At 43.2% G+C, this 25,000-nt stretch overlaps 1 protein-coding gene across 1 annotated transcript in view; it reads left to right on the forward strand.

The window, feature by feature from the left end:
• Positions 1-25,000, forward strand: part of LOC137796658 (glutamate receptor-interacting protein 2-like) — a 214,033-nt gene that overhangs the window by 1,026 nt on the left and 188,007 nt on the right. The gene's annotated exons all lie outside the window — the stretch shown is intronic.

Genomic DNA, 25,000 nt, shown 5'->3' on the forward strand with positions numbered 1-25,000 from the left:
GTGCACAGTTAAAAGTGCACGTGAATCATATCTAATAATCAATAATTCAAGAAAATCCATGTGATGGTAATATTTGTAGTATTAAGAGACGACACGGTGTGAAGTATCATCACACAATGTGACGAAAATGTACAAAAAGTACTTTTGGTACCACACAGTTAAATGTATTATTGAGTATTTGTATATGGAGGCGTGTGAGATGAAAAAAACTCATGTTTACAATGTTTACTGAGGGAATACATCGAGAGAAGTAGAGTCATTTATACAGACTTCTATACAACCAGAGGAGTCGCCCCCTGGTGGTCAGGAGAGAGAATGCAGCTTTAACACATGAAGCATAGACTTCTATACAACCAGAGGAGTCGCCCCCTGGTGGTCAGTAGAGAGAATGCAGCTTCAACACATGAAGCATAGACTTCTATACAACCAGAGGAGTCGACCCCTGGTGGTCAGGAGAGAGAATGCAGCTTCAACACATGAAGCGTAGACTTCTATACAACCAGAGGAGTCCATTAGAGAGAATGTACGTTTTAAGACGCTTCAGCATCAGCTTCAATCGTCAGAACCAGAGGGTTGCCGTCCTAAAACCAACCGACCTCTTTTTGCAACCAAAAGCAGTAGATTATTTCCCGTTTTATACACGTAAACAACAACAACAACAACAACAACAGGACGTTCTGATGTGTCGTACAACTTTGCACATTGTGTTCTTCTATCTTGCGACTGGTTCCACTGAAAGAGAACTCTTAATGTCAACAGTTTGTGGCGTTGCCTCCGGGCACGAAACCAGGTTACTGAGGAAATGTTGTTCTTTCGCCCCCTGAGCTTAATGTGAGACGACGGGCCTACGAAGAGCTCCCACCTCAACCCCGTGTCCAAAACATTTAGGATGAGGAGCGCAGGATCGTATAGCAGCTGCTTAATCATGTTGGAACGAGAGGCATAACAATCACATCCAGACTGGCAATGGTTGGTTGTGTACACCCACACACACACACACACACACACACACACACGGCTGTAGCCGTAATGGTGTCAGTGTGTTAATGGTCCTGTGGCACTAAATGAGGTGGAAATGTGTCTCGTTGTGTGAACGGCTGAAGCTTCTGCTTTTACTGAAACGGTTAAGTGATTAATTTCCCATCAGACCTTAAAGGATTCCCTTATTTATAATATCTCATTAATGAATAAACATTACTCTAAAACCAGAACATGCATGAAGTTACTTAGTTTGCTCCTCAGACGGAGGAACATATGGAAATAAATATCACTCCTGACCTCCAGGGGGTGACTTTTCTGGTTGTATAGAAGTCTGTGCTTCATGTGTTAAAGCTCCTCTGGTTGTATAGAAGTCTGTGCTTCATGTGTTAAAGCTCCTCTGGTTGTATAGAAGTCTATGTTTCATGTGTCAAAACTGCATTCTCTCTCCTGACCACCAGGGGGCGACTCCTCTGGTTGTATAGAAGCCTATGCTTCTTGTGTTAAAGCTGCATTCTCTCTCCTGACCACCAGGGGGCGACTCCTCTGGTTGTATAGAAGTCTATGCTTCATGTGTTAAAGCTGCATTCTCTCTCCTGACCACCAGGGGGCGACTCCTCTGGTTGTATAGAAGTCTATATAAATGACTCTACTTCTCAGTAAACATTGTAAACATGAGTTTATGTCTCAATCTCTAGTTTCAAGTCTTCTTCTATACAGCATGATGTTCATTTAGTACATTATGGTCAGTTCGAGTCAAACAGACCACCAAGCAGGGGACGCTTTAGGGGCGGGGCTACAAGATGATTGACAGATCGCCTTTCATCCTACAACTTTAACCCTTTCACAGTCAGTTTTTAACTTCACTAAAGTTAATTGTAAAATACAAAAAAACAAGATGGCGACGGTGAAAATGGCGACCTCGAGTCTACTTTTGGTTGTCTTTATACTCTCAACAGTAGTTTCTTACATCATCGGTTTTGTGTACCCTTGTCAGTTTTTGCTGGTTGTATTCTGAATCACCAATAAATAAAAATAAAAACAATATAATCTTGATTCTTTTATTCCATCGTGTGCAGCAGACCCTGTGACCTCTGACCCCGGGAGGACGACTGAAACTCCACCACTAGTTTACTTTCTCCGTCTGTGGGCATGAGGTGGTGCATGGAGAAGTGAGAGTAGTGTGTGTGTGTGTGTGTGTGTGTTCGTTATAAAGCGTGACAGGTGTTTGTTGTATTTTCGCGGTTCATCTGAGCTGATGAAAGATCGTAAAACGTTCACAGAAACAGACGCTCTTCATCGCTGACGGACATTTCTGTGAAAACGAGACGGTTAAAAGTTGCCTGTCGTGACTTTAAGCACCCGGGGGATGCGCAGTTTATTTATTATTCATTAGAAGAGTTTATTGTGTGTCCGTGATACTGCGTCCACTAGCAGTCTGCCCCAAAACCTGTTAATAACATCACTTTTTAAATAAATGAACGTTTGCTTTCCTGTCTAACGAGCTAATCTAAGTGTTTACACGTAAATAATCCAGAAATTAAGCTTGTGACAAAATCATTTTAAGGCTTGCAGAATCAATAACTCCTTATAACCCATTTTTATAGAATTGCTTTTAAGTGATGTCGTCCTTTTATGATCTATTGTGCAATTATTTTTGTTGCCCTGGTTTTGTTTGTATATTTTATTTATGTGTTTCTTTACTACTCCAATTGTTCTTTTTGGTTATTTGTTTTGTCTTCACTGTCTTTATGGTACGGTCCTTTTTTTTTTTTTACCAGTGTTTAAGTTATGAGATTCTTCGCTTCTTTGTTTTTGTAAAGCTAGTTTTTTCTGTGTGTCCAAAAACCCAAACAGCGTCTTTTAGGTCATGCAAAATTGTGTTTTTTTAAAACTCCTTCCATCGTAGTGACGCACGGAAACATGCGCAGACGTGGAAAACGACGTTTTGCTGATATTTGTGCTGATATTTCCTTCCGTGATCACTAATAAATTGTCACACAGTCGCGCTCTGCTTCTCTCTGAACTTTTGCTTTTTCATAAATGTGACAGTTCGTGACAGCGTGGGCTCCGTGGAGTCAGCAGCAGGGGGCGGGGCTTAGCAAAGCGCCAACTTCTTATACGTTCATCTTATTCTTCAGCACCGGGTGGTGTGGGGCGTTAACTTTACACTGTAAAAAATGGCTGTGACATCTGGTTATTTACTGTTTTTTTGGTGTGTTACTTGTCAACGGTTGCCTGCTCAAAACTGTGAATTTCACAGTACGTTTCCTGCAGTACCCTCTGGTCCGTGTCGACTCGCCTCAGGCCTTTAATAATAAATGTTCACAGATAGATGACACACCTCGTGATTGTCCCCTTAACCTCCAAGGTTCTGCCAAATAGAACAAAAGGAAAAGGTAGATGGATGGAAAGATAACGAAAGAAACCGTTGATGGAACCGGCACTTTTTTTTTCTCCTTTCTTCTTTTTCTGCATACATCATCGCCCTGCGTTGTGTGTGCGTTTAAAAGGACATGACCACTGTGTAATGCATTTATAAGTAGCTTTTCACCGCCGCTGGCTGCGTAACGGTTGTTTGATCAAAACGTCATTTCCCCTGTTGAAGGACAGATTATGGATAAGCAAGCCTGTCAGTGTGTGTGTGTGTGTGTGTGTGTGTGTGTGTGTGTGTGTGTGTGTGTGTGGGCCAGAGATGGAGAAGAGAGAATGTTGGTGCAACACTCATCTGTCATGCAGACAATGTGGGGAAATTTAAGGGTACAAATAATAATGGCCTCCGTGATTTGCATGAAAGACGGGACGGGGAGGGACGGGGAGGGATGGGGAGGGATGGGGAGGGATGGGGAGGGAAAGAGCGCAAGCGAGGACAAAAAGACAAAAGAAAAGAGACCTGAGAGGGAAAACCATAAGAGGGGAAACAGATAAAAACAGAGGAGAGTGTGAAGGAGAAAGATAGAAGTCCCGGTTCCTCGTCGTTATCGGCAGAGGGAGGAGATCCCATTAATCAGGAAACGAGAAGATCAAATAATACGCCGGTTAGCGGAGAACAAGCCTACGATCGTGTGTGTGTGTGTGTGTAATACACTGTGTGTGCTTTAGCTCCAACCCCCCCATAAAACTCTTTTAATAAGGATTAGTTGTGTTATCGCTGATGGACGGGGAGGAGGCGTGAGGAGACAGGGAGAGGAGGACGAGGTCAGAGGAGGAGACAGGAAACAGGAGAGGAGGAAGGATGAAGAAGAAGGAATTAACGCTGAAGGTGCCACCGGCAACGTTTAACATCGGTGCACCATTTAGTGTTTATTTCTAGGCATGAGTGTAACTGTTCCAAGAGACTATTAGTGAGAGAATGAGCCACTAACAGGCAGTTTGTGGCTCAGGAGGTCGAGAGGTTTGTGGACTATTTGTATAACAGCATCGATGTGTTGTTTGTCCGAGTCAGATGACCCACGTGACCGCATGCCATCACAGTTAAAGGAGCTAGGAGACGGGACTCGAACCCTCGTTCCTTGGGTGAAAACCTCCGATTTCTCAACCTTTAAAAATCCAATCCCCCACTAGGGGGGAGAAGACTGAGCGATTGTTGTATAAAACTGTAAATCATAGCTTGTTTTATGAAAATAAGAAGCCAAAAACTGCTGTATTTGGATTTATTGAACACCATTAGTAATATGCAAGTGAAATATATGGTTTGGTACATGAGAAAATTCAAATAACATTCAAAAAGCCCCAATGGATCCATTGGCCCCATTGGCCCCAATGGCCCCAATGGGTCCGTTGGGGCTATTAAGCCCCAATGAGACCTCGCCTGAATGTTCTCTGTACTAAACTCTATCTAACTTTGTTCTGCTTCACAGAGAGAATGTTCACATGTTGAATCTTCACATATTGTGCTATGGTTTGGGTTAGAGTTCGACCTTACGGCTGCATTATTTCAAACAAATAATCATCCTGAAAGTGTTTTTTTTATAGGCGGACCTGAAACCTTTTCATTTCTTTCTGTGCGTCATCTTTATTTACTCTTGACCAACAACATATATACTGATATTTACACATCTGAACACAATCTCACATGTGTACCTTTTATTATAACACCAACATCATTCAAGCAGCCCTAGTGGTTGCAGAGATACACACTTTTTAGTTTGGGAATGACATTTTTCGAGCAGAGGGTGGTGTTTCTAAACAATCCAGCTAGACCCCTAAATATTGTCATGTACAATTGAAGAAGGCCGGTCGTCTCTCACGACCTCCACAGCAAACTTGTCAAGATAATTTAAACATAGGTTCAGTGTCCCAACGCTCTCCTCACCAAAGAAACGGGGGCTCAAATTGACCTGATAGCATCTTTCATCAGGTTGCTGCCGTTGAAGGTGGAGAGAGGTCGTCGGTACTTGAACTCGACGCCGACACAAACACCTCCCTCCAGATCTACCATCACAATATCATTAAAAGCTGTTAAAACTGGGTTGCACCTACAGTAATCCACTTAATCTGAGATTAGTGCTTATCAGCGTTTAGCGACACTGGGGTTTAAAATGAGTGAATCCAGATTAAAAATGAAGCTACGCAGTTAAAAACGAATCTTGGTTTAGTAAATCCAATTTTAAACCAAAATTATATGGAGTTTAATCAATATGGAGTTGCTTGCTCACTCAAATTAAAATAAATGAAATGCATTTGCGTGCCCATTAAACAAGATTGCCCACACGAGAAGCTCTGATGTCTTCTTCTAAGGAGGAAAAACGTAATTAATAGAGTCGTATTACCCATAAAACTGAGTTGAGTCACTGCTTCGCCATTTTGCTCACTCCGATCAATTCAACGTTACCCGAAAGTTTTTTCGAAATCTCAACCAGGGCAGATTTTAAATTGTCTTTAAAGAGATTAAAAAAGAATGTTAATTAAAGATTATAAAGAGTTAAAAGGTTCGGTGTAACATGATTGAATCCATCTGTGTGATTATAAAATGGCGATCTTTCCTGTGTCCGAACAGTTTACGCAACTACAGTAGCGCTGAAATGTTGCTAGCTAACGCAAAGCGCTCGACTCCGCGAGGCTCCAGCTCTGCGTGAGTTCACGGTATTGATCCGTGTGTTGTTGAGTGTTTTCACGGGTTAAGAGTGACAAAACGCAACTGAACGGGACGTATTTTAAGTGTCAAATGTCGCACAATGCAGTGCATTGTGGGTCATAATCTCGTTTGGAGTCGGTGTATCTGGAAATTGTAATCGTGTTAATGTGTCACGTTTTTTTTGTTTTGTTGTAGACCCTGAAAGAGAAGCCCAGACCTTGGCATTTTTCTGATGAGAAAAAAAAATGCCCTCACTAAATTAGCAGTGGCAACCTGTGTGTGTGTGTGTGTGTGTGTGTGTGTGTGTGTGTGTGTGTGTGTGTGTGTGTGTGTGTGTGTGTGTGTGTGTGTGTGTGTGTGTGTGTGTGTGTGTGTGTGTGTGTAGAAGGCATGTAGCCGTAGGTTAGCAGTGGGCGAGAGCGGTAACGCTGCTTCAGTCATAATAGGATCTGACGGTGACTCATGCACAGCAAAAACAACACAGGCGCTCCTCATCTCTTCTCTTCCTTCTCTTCCTCCTCTTCCTCCTCTTCTCTTCCTCTTCCTCTTCTCTTCCTCCTCTTCTCCACCTCTTTGTCGCCATCTCATCCCAGTCTCTCATTTCATGTTTCTCTCTCTCCTCTGAATCCTTTATTCTCTCCCTCCGTCTTCTCTCCTTCGTCTCTCCTCTTTCTGATCGCATCGTTCCCTCTTCACCTCCGGTTGCTTTACTTCTTCCTCCTTCTCTCTCGTGTTGCCCTTCTCCTTCTTCTTCTTCTTCTTCTTCTTCTTCTTCTTCTTCTTCTTCTTCTTCTTCTTCTTCTACTTCTTCTTCTTCTTCTTCTTCTCATTTTTATTAGCGGATCACTGTATTTGTTTTTATTGTTCTCTATTTCCTCCGTTTTATTTTCCTACCTCCTGTCTTCTTTGTCTCGTCCTCCTTTTAATCATCTTATTTTTTTTCAGAATTTCTTTGCGAAAACTTTTACATTTCCAAAAAAAATACACATTTTTGGAGACGAGTCTACAGGATTCTGAGTTTCTTTATTATCTGACTGTGTAACAAACTATACACACACACACACACACACGCAGACATATACACACACACCTACATACACACACATTTTTTTGTGGGTTTCATTTCGTCGACGTCCCACCGACGCAGCGGCCTTGTCAAGTTTTTTTTCTGCTTTCTTTATAACGCAGGGAAAAAACAATGAAAGCACGTTTTGCAGAGGGATGAGGTTTCCCTAAACCCAGATTACTCCATCCCCGAGGACGAGAAAGTCATGAGCCACAGAATGATTTAGCTTCAGTCAGAGACCCAGAAGGCAGATTTTTAAGAATGCGTTGTAAAGTTTGAGGATTGTTCGTCATACAGGGGCCGAAGTTTTATTGTTCCTCTCCATTTGTTTTGGCAGATATGTCCAAACTTTTGATGTGTAGACTGAATGCAGCTTTAACACACGAAGCATAGACTTCTATACAACCAGAGGAGTCGCCCCCTAGTGGTCAGGAGAGAGAATGCAGCTTTGACACATAAAGCATAGACTTCTATACAACCAGAGGAGTCGCCCCCTGGTGGTCAGGAGAGAGAATGCAGCTTTGACACATGAAGCATAGACTTCTATACAACCAGAGGAGTTGCCCCCTGGTGGTCAGGAGAGAGAATGCAGCTTTAACACATGAAGCATAGACTTCTATACAACCAGAGGAGTCGCCCCCTGGTGGTCAGGAGAGAGAATGCAGCTTGACACATGAAGCATAGACTTTTATACAACCAGAGGAGTCGCCCCCTGGTGGTCAGGAGAGAGAACGCAGCTTCAGCACATGAAGCATAGACTTCTATACAACCAGAGGAGTCGCCCCCTGGTGGTCAGGAGAGAGAATGCAGCTTTGACACATGAAGCATAGACTTCTATACAACCAGAGGAGTCGCCCCCTGGTGGTCAGGAGAGAGAATGCAGCTTTGACACATGAAGCATAGACTTTTATACAACCAGAGGAGTCGCCCCCTGGTGGTCAGGAGAGAGAACGCAGCTTCAGCACATGAAGCATAGACTTCTATACAACCAGAGGAGTCGCCCCCTGGTGGTCAGGAGAGAGAATGCAGCTTTGACACATGAAGCATAGACTTCTATACAACCAGAGGAGTTGCCCCCTGGTGGTCAGGAGAGAGAATGCAGCTTTGACACATGAAGCATAGACTTCTATACAACCAGAGGAGTCGCCCCCTGGTGGTCAGGAGAGAGAATGCAGCTTTGACACATGAAGCATAGACTTCTATACAACCAGAGGAGTTGCCCCTTGGTGGTCAGGAGAGAGAATGCAGCTTTGACACATGAAGCGTAGACTTCTATACAACCAGAGGAGTCGCCCCCTGATGGTCAGGAGAGAGAATGCAGCTTTGACACATGAAGCGTAGACTTCTATACAACCAGAGGAGTCGCCCCCTGATGGTCAGGAGAGAGAATGCAGCTTTAACACATGAAGCATAGACTTCTATACAACCAGAGGAGTCGCCCCCTGATGGTCGGGAGAGAGAATGCAGCTTTGACACATGAAGCATAGACTTCTATACAACCAGAGGAGTCGCCCCCTGGTGGTCAGGAGAGAGAATGCAACTTTAACACATGAAGCATAGACTTCTTTACAACCAGAGGAGTCGCCCCCTGGTGGTCAGGAGAGAGAATGCAGCTTTAACACATGAAGTAGACTTCACTAAAGAGAGCGGTGATACGTGACAAAGGTTCTCGATCAAACCCTTCAAGCTACTCGGAGGTAACACGGTTTCAGGGTTTCACCTGCAAGGCCGCCCGGCAGCCTCTTTATTAATCAAAATCCCAGTGTCACTGACGCTCTACCTCAGCCACATCTTTCTCTCTTTCGTTTTCTTTGCGGCGTTTTAACACAGACAAACTCCATATCTCAATCTCTCTATTTCGACTGAATGTGAATGACAACCCAACGTCCTTGGTCCGCGTCGCCCTCCCCTTTTCCCCAACAAACCCACGCATTCAATCTACTGCTCCGACACCTCATCTATAATATCGCTGTGCTTTTTCAGGCTATCTGCATCTCTGCTGTCATTATCTGCTCGCGGAGGCAATCACTCGTTCTGGACCGGGAGCTTCATCTGCGCTCCTCTTCGTCCTCACCGTGTCCTAAATTTAAATTGCTACATGCCCTGCTGAACCGTCAAACCGCCGCCCTTGGCTACACACGTCTGTGCACAAACATCAAGGTGTTTTTGGACCCCGAAAAGAGAGAAACTGTCCACCTGGGAGCTGCTCTGACGCCAAGAAACTGTTATTGTGTTTGCTTTCGCACCGAAGAACACTGAAGGGACACATCTCCAGCTGGCCAGTTTGCTACCTTTGTTACAAGCTTTTTAAAAGTGACATACAAATTAATAATACACTCTTTTACGTGCCACAATCACATAAACACGAGCAAAAAAGCTTTCATGAAAAGTACCTGTTGCAATTTCTGTCCAAATGGGAATTACTACTCGGTCAGCCTTCATGCTGCAGGGTCAGCCGCCATGTTACTGGGTTAGTCTTCATGCTACAAGGTCAGCCTTCATGCTACTGGGTTAGTTAATTTGCTACTGGTTTAGCCTTCATGAATGTTATTGGATTAGTTAATTTGCTACTTAGTCAGCCGCCATGTTCCAGGCTAAGTCTTCATGCTATGAGGTTAGCATTCATGATACTGGGTTAGTTAATTTGCAACTGGGTCAGCCTTCATGCTACAGGGTCAGCCTTCATGATACTGGGTTAGTTAATTTGCTACTGCGTTAGCCTTAATGCTACAGGGTTAGCCTTCATGATACTGGGTTAGTTAATTTGCTACTGCGTTAGCCTTAATGCAACAAGGTTAGCCTTAATGCTACAGGGTCAGCCTTCATGATACTGGGTTAGTTAATTTGCTACTGCATTAGCCTTAATGCTACAAGGTTAGCCTTCATGATACTGGGTTAGTTAATTTGCTACTGCGTTAGCCTTAATGCAACGAGGTTAGCCTTAATGCTACAGGGTTAGACTTCTTGATACTGGGTTAGTTAATTTGCTACTGGCTTTGCCTTCATGATACTGGCTTAGTTAATTTGCTACTGGGTTAGCATGCAGGTTAGCTAACATGTTTTTAAAAACGTTGGTTGTGCTGCACTGGCTCGTGTGTTGTATTCTGCAGGCGGTTTCAACATGTCCCACTCTGTCATACTCGTCTCCTCTTATAAACCCATCCGCCGTCCTCTTTACAGCAACAGATCCATGGTTACCAAATTGTAGACGCGAAGCCTCCCTAATGCATCCTGTCTGACGACTTACTCACCGTTAAGTGATTGTCGTTGAAAGGCTGCGGATTTGATGACGGTGAGGATGATTTATCAAAGTATTGATGGCAGCAGATTTTAAAGATGGTGATGGCAAGACGTGGTCGAGCCCGGAAGACAGACAGAGAGTAAATATAAATACTTCAGGGATGAAGATTAATATTTTGTGTCCATCGCTGAAGAAAATATTCCCTTTCTTTCCACTCTCTCTGCGGCGTCGGCTTTCTTGACATTCGACAACCAATCTGATGCCAACCTCTCACCATCCTAACATTCATTTATTCTAGATCTGAGACGGGACGAAAACTCTGACCTCTGACCTCTCAAAGTTGCATGCGCTACATGCTAATCCACTAACTCGACCTCTACACCCTTACCTTTGCCCTGCGATGGACTGGCGAGTTGTCCAGGGTGTACGCTGCCTTCGCCCATTGACTTTTTGGAAAAATGTGAACCTAAGGAATCAAAATCTGCAATCAAATGTCATCGAAAACAAAGCTTTGACATATTGGGAAGGTGTTTAAGTAAAAAAAATATGTGTTGTTCGGTTCAAAAATCACAAGGACATGGATTGCTTTGTTAGATTCCAACAATCGATCGATCTTATGCATTAACCGTTGACATTTAAGCCTTCCTGGTTTGGGCTGAGAACCAACCAATGGCACAGTTTTGTCACATAGATGTTTGGTAAATGAGACTGTGGAAGGTCTATTTATTGCTACGATAGCGTCTCCATTACGCTCCAAAAACCCGTGGCGCAAGTTCCACTGCATGAGCCAGAGCTCAGCAATATCTCAGCGTGTGAGAGCATCGAGCGGCGGCGGTGGGGCTAAAGGTGTTGGGAGGGGTGTGAGCCGAGCGCCGGGGAGGGACGCCGGGCTGAAGGAATGAGCCTCGAGATTGAGCGAGTAAAAAATAAAGAAAGTCGTAAGGGAACAAGTGCGAAAGTCGTAAGGGAGCGGGTGTGAGATGGGGAAAAAAAGGAAAAGATAATTGAATTTTAAAATGTCCTTTTTATCGATCCACTTGCAGAATGATACAGCCGCATTTCGATGCGGCAGAATTACATCAGCCTCCTTCTCTCCCCCCCATTCCCCTTGCCGACAAAGACCAGAAAACAACATCTATAAAAGCTATGGAATGATAAACAGAGCAGAAGGAGAGAAAGATATCAAAAGCGGCAGACACATCAGCAGCTCCAGGCGAGGGGCCAATGAACGGGGAATTTATCCCCAAAATCTCCAGTGGGGCTGCCAGTGAAACGGTGTTATTTCAATGGGTAAGCTTCCCGTCACGGGCACTTGATTTGAACTGTTGATGCATCAGCACGCGCCAAATAAAGAGTTATCGTCTAACCCCGTCCAACGTTTCGGCGACTTTCGCATTTCGACAATCCCGACGTTCACGTCTACGGCGGTTCTCAACCTGCTGTAACAAAAGGCCCGCTCTTGTATGTTAAAACCACCACAACCTTCACAAATAAATGGGAGGAACAGACGAACGGAAGCAGCAAATATGTGTCCAATAGTAAAATTCTGCTCATCCATCACTGCATCCTATTATGAATCAAAATCTAATGTATTTAGGGGTCCATATTTCATCTCCGACGTCACGTTTTTTCTTTCAAAATTGATCCATTTTCACTGCATCCGAGGGAATGTTAACCCTCTAAAAAGAGGATTGCGCGAATACCTCAACGGGCCACCAGGTGGCTCTCTTGAGGCCTTACTGGTTGAAAATAGAGCTGCTCCGGCAAACAACCAGGGGCAAAAGTGTGGGCCGTGACTGGATACAGCACTCCTAGTGGAAGTCGCTCAGAGATGCATGAAGTGAAGAAGTTACCCGGATATTTCGGGGATTTTTCCGCATCAATGTGGGCCCATGAAGCGAGCGCATTAGTGTTTCCTTTAGCCCCGCCTCCCAGCCTCTGGTCTGAATTCGACTTGGTGTATTTATAAACCTTTTCGGACCTACTTATTAAAATAAAGGCTACTCAAGTGTTTTGTACTAGGAAGTTGATTTACCTTAACAATAAAAACAATCAGAGTTCTCTTTCTCAATTTAAGTCCATGGGAAAAAAAAGTATTTTTGGGCCAAGGTAGCGTCTTAAGATAAAATAAGATAATCCTTTATTAGTCCCGCAGTGGGGAAATTGCAGGATTACATCAGCAGTGCACACAAGAGATGCATAAATATGAAAAACAGTCATATAAATAAACAATAAACAGTAATAAAAACAGCTCAGCTTGTTATGCAGCCTGACAGCAGCGGGAAGGAAGGTCTTTCGGTCGCTCTCTCTCAGACACTCGAAGTTATCGTTGTATACCGTTTTGCTAATATGTAAAAAAAAATATCTTTAAAGCCTGGTGCCCCTCCAGGGGTCAACATACAACACATTTAACTGAACGATTATTGCCTCTCGATGCGAAGCCATGAATGTTTTTAGACTGTTTAACCCCAACATACAACGAGGTCCACTGAAGTCTGTAACTGTTGTCACATTACAGGACAAGAGAGCTACACGCTCCTGTCCTGCAATGTCCTGAAGGTCCGATAAAAGAACACAGCAAGGCTGCGAAGCGGCGCTCAGTAAAGCGTGTCGGGATGTCTTCCCGAAAAAAAAGCTCCTAAAGAAGAATTACGCCGTCCTGTTTCCACCTGATAAAGACGAGAGAGAAAAAGCCAGAAACTCCACGAGGAGAGACGAAGGGAAGATTCAATCCAACCGTCGAGCTTCCTAAATGTCACCGACATAAAATGCGACTCAGGTGAGGTCGAGGAGAATGAGTCAGCTGCCCGGCGGTTGGAAAACGTGCATGGGCGAGACAGATGGGAGGCCCCTGGAGAACGTATTGCAGCTGGGAACGAGGCTTTTGCATTCAGACGAGGATGTTGCTCGTAATTCATAATTTGATTTTTTTTTTGGAGAAAACCCATTTACAAAGTTTGAACTAATAGCCATGAGAACCGCAGTGGAGACAAATACCTCGCAGACAATTGTTTTACACAATTCACGCACACGTAAATGGAACAATTCATCGAATGCATGTGATATATTATTATCACCACGTTCTGTATTTCAAGGACGGTTGTTTGTTTTATTTCAATAAAAAGACAGTTTTTTTCCTCGAGTGATTCTCAGCTTCCTTGTTGAATAAATCATATGTGTGTGTGTGTGTGTGTGTGTGTGTGTGTGTGTGTGTGTGTGTGTGTGTGTGTGTGTGTGTGTGCGCTCACAACACAATTCTATTAAGAAGCTTTCAAGCTTCTTAGGGTGCTTTTAAAGAACCCATTTATATTCCAAGGAATTCATCTATAGCTCATCCGGAGGGGTTCTACCAAGATTTCTCTTATATTCCAAGGTTTTTCATCTAGATCCCACCCAGGGGGTTCTACGAAGAACCCTTTGTATTCCATGGTTTCATCTAGAACTAACCAAGTGGGTTCTACCAAGAATCCTTTTATAATCCATGGGATTTCATCTAGAACTAACCAAGTGGGTTCTACCAATAATCCTTTTATAATCCATGGGATTTCATCTAGAACTAAGCAAGTGGGTTCTACCAATAATCCTTTTATAATCCATGGGATTTCATCTAGAACTAAGCAAGTGGGTTCTACCAATAATCCTTTTATAATCCATGGGATTTCATCTAGAACTAAGCAAGTGGGTTCTACCAAGAATCCTTTTATAATCCATGGGATTTCATCTAGAACTAAGCAAGTGGGTTCTACCAATAATCCTTTTATAATCCATGGGATTTCATCTAGAACTAAGCAAGTGGGTTCTACCAATAATCCTTTTATAATCCATGGGATTTCATCTAGAACTAAGCAAGTGGGTTCTACCAAGAATCCTTTTATAATCCATGGGCTTTCATCTAGAACTAAGCAAGTGGGTTCTACCAATAATCCTTTTATAATCCATGGGTTTTGATCTAGAACTAACCAAGTGGGTTCTACCAATAATCCTTTTATATTCCGAGAGTTTCATCTCGAACTAAACAAGTGGGTTCTACGAAGTGCCCTTCTACAAGATTGTCATCTAGAACCCACCCAGGGGGTTCTCTCAAGAACCTTCTTGTAGTCCAGGATTTCATCCACAACTAACCAAGTAAGTTCTACAAAGAACCCTTTTCTATTCCGAGGGTTTCATCGAGAACCCACCTTGAAGGGTTCTAGACCTAACTTTTTTTTTTTCAACGAATGGTTCTGTAGAACCTCAGCCCTTCAGGTAGAACCCGTTTGGACCGCTCATTGTAAAGAGAGTTGAGTGTTGATGCAGCTCACAGTCTCCAGCCTCGTGGATTAGCTGCTTCTATCCTTAAATGTCCTGAAACTGCATTGAAACCACAAAGTAGGACTCTCATTTTTACACTGTGTGTGTGTGTGTGCGTGTGTGTGTGTGTGTGTGTGTGTGTGTGTGTACACGCGCGCGACAGTGGCTCTTATTGGATGACAGTGTGAGACCAGAGTGTGAATGTGTGTGTCTGTCGCTCTGTGATTACATGTGTGTGTGTGTGTGTGTGTGTGTGTGTGTGTGTGTGTGTGTGTGTGTGTATGTGTGTGTGTGTATGTGTGTGTGTGTGTGTGTGGCCCCTTCTGCTTCGCAGATTTAGCTGGCTGACCTACAGACAGACAGGGCAGCTCCACAGAGAGTTATGCCTTATGGCCTTTTCTGTGTGTGTGTGTGTGTGTGTGTGTGTGTGTGTGTGTGTGTGTGTGTGTGTGTGTGTACATGTTTTAATGTGCGCGTGTATGTGTGAGAACCTGTGTTTATTTATGACAGAATGGATGTGTGTGTGTGTGTTGGTGAATGCACAGTCCATGCACGTGACTTTGTTGTGTGTGACATTTTTGTTAGTGTGGGTTAGTGAGTGTTTTATGTCTGCTCTTTGTGTGTGTGTGTGTGTGTGTGTGTGTGTGTGTGTGTGTGTGTGTGTGTGTGTGTGTGTGTGTGTGTGTGCATTGTGTATTTCCCACTCACTATGTGCTTCTTTATCTACTCACAAACCAAACATGAGTTAGTTTGGCAGCGGCTCCGTAGCGCTGCACACGGTTCAGATCGTGTGTTTCAGATCAAATCCCCGTTTTCACACAAACACAAATGTTTTTTTTTTGTTTGTTTTTTTTCCACAGATACCTCGCTTTGTTAAACAAAATGCTTTGTTAAACAAAATGCTTTGTGCCGGCTTTTATTTAGGATTATCTGGCGTTTGGCATTGCCATCTGCGTGTCCAAATTTCCTCATTTGGCTTCTCCTGCACAAAATGCCCAGAACGTTCTGGAGACGCTTGTTCTGGTCTTTGAACCGTGAGCAGAAACGTCAACGTTTAAACCCACAACCAGTAAAAGTAAGTAAAACACAAAACATGCATCTGTAGCATAGACTGTAAGAAGTGCACGTAGTCTTCTATAAAACCAGAGGAGTCCCCCTCTGGTAGTCAGGAGAGGGCATGCAGCTTTAACACATGAAGCATAGACTTCTATACAACCAGAGGAGTCACCGCTTGGTCATCAGTAGAGAGAATGCAGCTTTAACACATGAAGCATAGTCTTCTATACAACCAGAGGAGTCGCCCCCTGGTGGTCAGTAGAGAGAATGCAGCTTCAACACATGAAGCGTAGACTTCTTCTATACAACGAGAGGACTCACCCTCTGGTAGTCAGGAGAGGTCATGCTGCTTTAACACATGAAGCATCGTCTTCTATACAACCAGAGGAGTCACCGCCTGGTGATCAGTAGAGAGAATGCACCTTTAACACATGAAGCACAGTCTTCTATACAACCAGAGGAGTCGCCATCTGATGGTCAGATGAGATAATAAAGCTTTAACTCATGATGTATAGACTTCTATACAACCAGAGGAGTCGCCCTGGTGGTCAGGAGAGAGAATGCAGCTTCAACACATGAAGCGTAAACTTCTATACAACCAGAGGTGTCGCCCTCTGGTGGTCAGGAGAAAGAATGCAGCTTTAAGACACTTCAGCTTCACTTGGCAGAACCGGAGGTCGCCGCCTGGTGTGAAGTAGATCTGGTGGACACATCGAGGACAGTACACACCGGCAGGCAGAAGATCCCTCGCCTTATCGCTTCGATACATTATAAGACACACAAAAAAGACGCAACCATGAAGACATCACACACTTTTGGCTCAACCTACTCACGGATGCTGTTCGTCAAACAGCAGTGGGTTTGTTTAATGGAAAGTCTATAAAAAGGAAGTCTCCATTGTAGACGCTGGCTGTTGTTGGGTTGGCTTAACTGCTTATGCAGATTTCAGGCAGTTCCTTAATTAGGTTTCAGTTAATTGCACACCCACATGCAGCTTATAAGTCAATTATAGGCTAAACTGAACGTGGGCTATGGAAAGCAGTAACACTTCAGCAGCCCTCCCAGCGTGTCTCTCCTCGACTCTCGCAGGCTGCCAGACTAATAATTTCCATGGTGTTGGATGTGAAATGGGGCTTGTGTGTGTGTGTGTGTCTGTGTGTTTTGCTTCTTGGCCAATCCACATCCCAACATTTGCGAAACATGATTGCTAGTTTTATTGTATGGGGTTGTTGGATTCGTGACATTTTCTCGAGAGCCCGATAACGACGCAACCGACTGAAGATGAGCTGCGAGAATGAAAACTGTTAAATGCGACATGTGGCTTCTTTTTTTTTATTACGCGGTACGATTGCCAAATAAACAACGGCGGCTCGGGTGAGACGACTGGAAGTCTGTCTCGTCAGTGTTTTACCAAATGAGGCCGACACTTTGCTTTTTCACCGTCCGTTGTCACTAAACTCTGTTTTCCAACCTGAAAAGGGGAATTAAATCATGTAAGAATTGATGAAGTGAGTGGATTTCTTGCTTTTTGGCTCATCCAGTTAATCTAATACTTGGAATTTCATTACATTGACGCGGAATATCTGTAAATAGATAGTCGCCAGAATAATCTGACAGCCAAGGATCAATGTCTCACAAAAATTGAATAAAATCAAATAACTACCGAAGTAAACAAGATACTCGACAAACACGTTGTCAGCGTTCTGGTTTCACGTGCCGGATCGAACCACGGCCTCCTGGCTGGAAGATTGCCGCTCGTTTTGTCTGATTTTGTGCTGCAATCGAACCAGATGACGTCCCGTAAAACTCGGGTTACGAGCCGCTATTACCTTCGGTGGGTGTGTCTCTGCTAGCTCATCGCTGTAGCCAGCTAGCGCTGCTGCTAGTTTCTCTGCTAGCTCCCCAAAAACCACCGAAAGTAGCGGGAACCAGCCTCGGCTCGACGCCCGACGCGGGCAGCAGCAGCAGCAGCGGGAAGCTAGCAGCAGGCGCTAGCAGGATTGGGGAGCTAGCTGCAAGGGGGAGCTAGCAGCAGCGGGAGCTAGCAGGAGCGCTAGCTCGCTACCGCAGGGACACCCACCGAAGGTAGTTGCGGCTTATAACCAGGAGCTATGAAGACTGCAGGTTTCCTGAAACCTAACTAAGTCTTTTTTGTGGTTTCCTGTGAAGACAGAAGTTTATTTTTTTTAAAACGGATGTGAATCAACTCGTCCTGCTGGACTTTGTAGGAAAATGCACGAGGAAAATAGAAACAAGGAGTAACTTTTTTGTGAGTTATCGTGCGAATTGTTCCATGGAGAATACGTCGACCAGAACAAGGTACATGAAGGGAAGTAGCAAGCATCCGCCCTCGAGCCGAGCACGTCCTGCAGCTTTAAGAAGCAACGTCGGCTTTTGAGGTGTCGGCAGCTGAACTCCACGTTGCCTCCGGATGCCTTTACTCTCTCTTCTAGGTGTTGGCGTGCGTGTCTTTATCTGCCTCAGGCCTGATGTTATCTCACAGCTGTAGTTGTAATGCTGCACTATTTGGTGTATGATTTACAAGACAAAGAGTCTTCCACCCCTACAGGCAGCCGGCTTGATCTAAAATGGAGATTCTCGGATTATCTCACCGTCTCACTTCCAGAAGTTTGACCTTATTTATATATCTGATGGTAGAGAACAGAGATGAGTTCAAAGCACATCAGAGGATAATCTGTCCATGAGAGAAATTCAGCTGTCTGGATATATATATATATATATATATATATATATATATATATATATATATATATATATATATATATATATATATATATATATCTCCACACTCGTTTTGAGGCCCGCTAGGTGACGGTGCAACGCACTTGGTTGCGTCTACGATATGAAATCAAACAGGAAGAAGCCTGATGCTCACACATCTTCCAGCTGATGGGTTGTGTTGTGTGTGTTGTGATGATTTTCGGTGTGTGTGTGTGTGTAGCTGCCTGTCGTCCCCCTGTCAGCTCTTCTCTCCACACCGCACATCTTTCTCTGACAGATCATTTCTCTGTTTCATCCGGCGGCTTCAGCGCATAAAGGACAGAAAATCCAAAATCTCAGCCGTCATATTAAAATCTATAAAAGACTTTAAGTCATCGACTGTAAACGGACGTGACGTTGTCAGAAGAGAGGATGCAGCTTCAACACATGAAGCACAGACTTCTATACAACCAGAGGAGTCTCCCCCTGGTGGTCAGAAGAGAGAATGCAGCTTCAACACATGAAGCATAGACTTCTATACAACCAGAGGAGTCTCCCTGGTGGTCAGAAGAGAGAATGCAGCTTTAACACATGAAGCATAGACTTCTATACAACCAGAGGAGTCGCCCCCTGGTGGTCAGTAGAGAGATTGCAGGTTTTCAACACTATAAATACTATAAAATAATGTCCCACTTGGTCCCACAAACTATTTCATACCTTGACACATAATTTTAAATATAGTAGATAGTAGAGAGTCGTCTTCAGTGTTTGACAAGATCATTTAATCGGGTTAATGATTAAACTAATTAATTAATTATCTCAAACTTTTCCAGCAGAGGCAATCTCGAAGACGCATCGCACAACACACAGTCATTTAATTTTAAACATGATTACTTTCAAATAGATGAGACATGGGATCAAAAATCATCTTACCTCCTGAAATTATATACATTGAATATATTGAAATTATATATTTCCATATTGACCTCAATCAGATTATCTTAATTTAACAATCTCTTGGTATCCTTTCTCATAAAACTACTTTTTCAAGTTTGTTTTTTTTTAAAAATCTGATAAGCAAATAATGAGATTTTAAATATCACATTAAATCATCGTAATAATAATAATAGTCATACAAAATAGTGATGTGTCTGCATAACATACCGGCGATCTGCACACTGACGCACAACGGTGTCGGTTTGCATTGCGAGAGCGTCAGACGCCTGGAATCCTAATCCACTTAGATTGTATAATTGAACTCATATCCAAACCCACTGACACTAATTTCTCTCCTGGCCCACCGGATCGCTTTGGTTTCACCGACATCGAGACGTCAGCCTGCTGTCAACCCTCGTAGTAAGAGTGTGTGTGTGTGTGTGTGTGTGTGTGTGTGTGTGTGTGTGTGTGTGAGAGAGAAAGGCTGAGTAGACAGTGAAGTGGAGGACGGTGTCGCTTTCTGTGTTTGTAACTGCCTCCATTTGCCTGTTCATGTGTGAGTGAGTGTGTTCATTTGTGCCAGTGGGCAGGCTTTGTGTGTGTGTGTGTGTGTGTGTCAATGTGTGTGTGTCAGTGTGTGTGTCTGCTCCAGTTCAACTCTCTGTCTGCCGCCCCAGCAGCAGCTTACCTGTCCACTGGAGCATAAGACTCACAAAGTTGGAACGTAATGCCAATTACATTTGGACGCCGCCGCTCATGTCACATTAATAAAGCGCTGAGTTATGAATCGATGGTGGAGACGGAGAAAGAGACGAAGAAAGAGACGAAGAAAGAGACGGAGAAAGAGACGGGGTGTCTGCTAATTGCAGGATGTGATGGAGAGACAAAGAGAGGGAAAGGAGCGAGACAGACAGGGTTTCTATGGATAAAAAGGTTGTCTATTTTTATTATCAGGCTGGTTCCATCCAGCGTTTTCTAGTCGGAATTATTGTTAGACTTCTATACAACCAGTGGAGAGAGACTTCAGCTTTAACACATGAAGCATAGACTTCTATACAACCAGAGGAGTCGCCCCCTGGTGGTCAGAAGAGAGAATGCAGCTTTAACACATGAAGTATAGACTTCTATACAACCAGAGGAGTTGCTCCTGGTGGTCAGGAGAGAGAATGCAGCTTTAACACATGAAGCAAAGACTTCTATACAACCCAAGGAGTAGCGCCCTGTTGGTCAGGAGAGAGAATGCAGCTTTAACACATGAAGCAAAGACTTCTATACAACCTGAGGAGTAGCGCCCTGGTGGTCAGGAGAGAGAATGCAGCTTTAACACATGAAGCGTAGACTTCTATATAACTAGAGGAGTAGCGCCCTGGTGGTCAGTAGAGAGAATGCAGCTTTAACACATGAAGCGTAGACTTCTATATAACTAGAGGAGTAGCGCCCTGGTGGTCAGTAGAGAGAATGCAGCTTTAACACATGAAGCGTAGACTTCTATACAACCAGAGGAGTCTCCCCCTGGTGGTCAGGAGTGAGACCAATGTGTGTCAAATGCAATGAAAGAAAAGCACCAAAAAAAAGGCCAAAGTGTTGAGCCAAAGTAACCGTGCACGCTCACACACACGTTAGCGATCGCTCGATGACTCAGCAACGAGCGCCGCAGTGAAATTACAATATTGAAAGGATTCAGCTCAAGTTGTTGAAGACGACGTCACGGTGACGCCAAAGAGCTGCGAGCAAATAAACAAGTGAAGGAAGGAGATTTCTCTCCTCCACACGGGATGAATCTCATCGGAAAGCGTTTTCCAGACAGAGACACGGCTGTAAAACACAAAGCCTGTTGTTCTGTGTTCACAGCTCTCTCTCGTTCACAGATCAGGTGTGTTGAATAGAGAGAGAGAGACAGGAATAGCTCCGTCTTTTCTTCTGGGATAAGTTGCATCATTGTCCATGGGCTGGTATTACCCAGAATCCTGAGTGTTTCAAACACTGGGCTGGTGCGAGTTGTTTTTTTTAAGGCTCATAGCAAAACAGTTTGGATGGACGTCAAATATTGCTCATTTAATCTTTAACTTTAAGACCAAAACTTCATGTATTTACCTTTTTTTCCTCAGTAACGGCTGCTGTGACTTCATGTCATGACCGTACTTGGACATTGTAGCAATGTTGTCGCAATGCAGAGTGTATAAAGATAAAATGAGCAATACTAATATCATATTTTATCATATTTATCATAACAATATCATCATATTTTGTGCGATACTATTATATCTTGTATATTTAAAAAAAAAAAAAATTTATACCTGAAGTTATTATTTTTATCTGTGCATATGACAGTAAAAACATATTGAACAGTACAGATTTTCTTTACAAAGTACTTTCAGTAAATTATGGCCCATTTAGAGTTAAATAGACCATAAAGCGGAATATACTTTAGGACGGGACTACAAGGTGATTGACAGGTCTCTAACCAGAGGCACATAACGGAGTCTCTGGTTGCAAACAACAACAAAAAAGCCAAGATGGCGCCGGGACGAAATCCAAGATGGCGCCAACGAAACCGTTAAACGCGAGGCTTCAAAACATCGACCCACAAACCAACGGGTCTCAAAAACGATTAAAACTCGATTAAAAAAAACGCAAACACAGACTCGGGATTTAAATAGTAAAACTACAGAACACGGAGGCGAAACGTGTGATTTTTGTGTGTGAGTCACATTTCTGGCAAAATTTGAGGTTGTTTTATTGTTTGATTACATTTTGCACTCGGAAAAGGAGACGAGAGAAGAGAGAAGAAAGGGAAATAAACGCCTCAGAAAAGAAGGGATGAAACCAGACTAGGAAAAAGATACTGTGGAGACTGAGTGCTTCACAGAGGGTAACTGTAGCTAAGTGCTAATGCTAATTATGTAGCTTTAGATCTCACTAATAATAACAATACAAATTGTCATTGCTTGAGTTAGAAATGTTGTTTGAATACAAATTACAGGATTGAAACGGGGAACTCTTGCTTTTAATTGCATTGAGTTTAATTTGCGTGTCCTACCACAACTTTTTTTTGTCGGCCATTTTGTCTAAATGTACACATTTACGTTTTGTGTCTATTTCCCATCCTGCTTCATCACTAAAACAGGCCCGTTAAGGAAGTCATACATGGATATCATCTTTCCATGAAGTGCTCCAGTAGATATGATTTGATGAGTTGTGAGGTGGATTTTATTCTTTCGAATTGTCTCCTTTCGCGTTTGTCTTCTTTCCAAAATGTTTTTTCTTACTTCCTGTTGAATATTCGTCATTTTCTCGCTGAAAAGTTACATAAACAAAATGGCGACAAAGATACAGTAAAGGACAATAAGAAGACAAGTGTGTTACAGAAACTACAGGAAAGCTCTGCAAAGATTTATAAAGTGTGCGTATGTGTGTGTGTGTGAGTGTGTGTGTGTTTGTGTGTGTGTGTGCAGTACAAGGCCATTACAATATCGGCGTCACGGTGTGATTTCCGATGAAACAACCTCAATTATCATTAAATTCCCCTGCTGTCGTTTATCACACAAGTGTGTGTGTGTGTGTGTGTGTGTGTGTGTGTGTGTGTGCCTTTGATGGTCCTCTTTCAGAGAAGAAGTCGATAAGAAGTGATTTTTCTCCCCCCCAACCTGCGTCTCTCATCTTTTCATTCTTTTCTGTTGCCCCCCTCTCCTCTCATTCTTGCCTCCCTCTGTCAGAACCGGTCAATAAAATACTCAAAAGACTCAAATTATTTCCATATCTTCCTCATTCTCTGTAGATTTCTGCTTTCCATCCCGAACTCCTCCGTTTGTCTTTGACTTTTATTCTGCCTATGTTTAAAAAAAAGAGAAAGTTTTACACATATTTTTAAATGTTTTTCTCATGAAATCTACCCGAATATACAGGAAGTCATTGAAATGGTTATTTCTTGTTTGATCCGCTGCTTAAAGTTTGCCGACCACGTTCTGGTCTATTTATATCTGTAAACGTATAGAAATATAAGTGGAAATATGTGACTTTTGTCTGCAGTAAGCCAAATGTATCTGGTTTCCTGTTTTGAGATATTGTGCTTTTATTTTGAAGGCGAAAAACAGAGTTAAAACAAAAGTCACAGTGCACCATTTAACGGCTAAAGTTGCGGTCAATTTTGGATGCAAATAACATCAATAAACGGTATTCACACTCCCCCGAAGAGGCACAAAGTTAGTTGAAGTTGGAATAAATGTAATAATTGTAATAAATGTAAATGTTTTAAGGTAGTTAGCATAAGTGTTGGCTATGAGCTAGAGGAGTAAGCTAACAATGATCATTTTTTGTGTGCTTACACAGTTCCTAGGTTGGTTTTAGAATAAATAAAACACATTTAAAATCATCAGTCAAAGTGCAAGACCATCTGTCGGAGGGCTACGCTACATTCTGCATTTAGTAAATCCAACATTACTTTGCTAACGTACCTCCGCCACCCACTAAATCTTCTGCAATTAGCCGTTTCTTAGCGTTCTCTCACAGCCTCCGTCAGGCTTCGGTGCAGCGTTGCAGTAAAGACTTTTTGCACTACGTGATTAATGTGCTTTTAAAGAGCCACAGAAACAGTTCCTGGGTGTCCCTGGCTGGTTTTCAGGTGGCTTTATTATCGGTAATGAGGTCGATATCGACGACACAAGTTCCGCTGACGCTGCAGTAAAAGATTGCGGAGTTAACGGAAATGGGGAGCTAACGGAAAATCCACGCGAGAGCGACTTACAAGAAACGCACACACGACTGAACAGAGGCGAGCGCTTTGCTCAACATTAAGACACACGGACCACATGGGGGAAAAGACACGACCGAGTGCGTTATCTTCAGCCGACTGTACACAATTGTGAACGCACACACACCCGAAAACATCGACTCGCTGTGTTGTCGTCCCGCTCTTCGTCGTATGTTGCGTCACATGTCTCAGAGTGAAAGTAGCAATTGGAGATATTTTATTTTTATGCTTGGAAAGAAAAAAAAAAACAGATGAAGAGTGTTGAAGAGGGCTTGTGTGTGTTTGTTTGTTTGTGTGTTTGTCCTGAATTGCAGTGGACAGCAGCCATCAACAGCAGCAGCAACCAGATTCCAGTGGCAGCCATGCATGAGTACACAGCTGCAGGGAGGACACACACACACACACACACCATATACAGATTCAGACACACACATAGTGATGCATACAAATGACTTGTATTTGTAAAAACACACACGCACATACTCAGGCACGCACACTCTATATTTTAATCTGTTATGACATTAACAAACAACTATCATGACAGAGACTGAACATGGAAGAGAGAGAGAGAGAGAGAGAGAGAGAGAGAGAGAGAGAGAGAGAGAGAGAGAGAGAGAGAGAGAGAGAGAGAGAGAGAGGATGGAAAGTAAAATAAAACCACTATATAGTGACAGGAAAGATATGTCATGCATACTCTCAAAATGAGACATGTGCCACAGAGACATAAATAGGGACGTGGGAAGGAAAAGGGAGACATTTTATATTATAGACGAAGGTATGGAAGGATGGAGGGATGAAATACATTTCCAGTAAATTGGACAGCAGGGAATATTTGCCGGAATCAGGCGGCAACCTCTGGTTAAGGAAAGTTCATGCTTGATACCT

The sequence above is a fragment of the Clinocottus analis genome, unplaced genomic scaffold, assembly GCF_023055335.1.
Source record: "Clinocottus analis isolate CAN_PGR_092001 unplaced genomic scaffold, fCliAna1.0.p SCAF_3, whole genome shotgun sequence".
Classification (NCBI taxonomy): Eukaryota; Metazoa; Chordata; class Actinopteri; order Perciformes; family Cottidae; genus Clinocottus; species Clinocottus analis.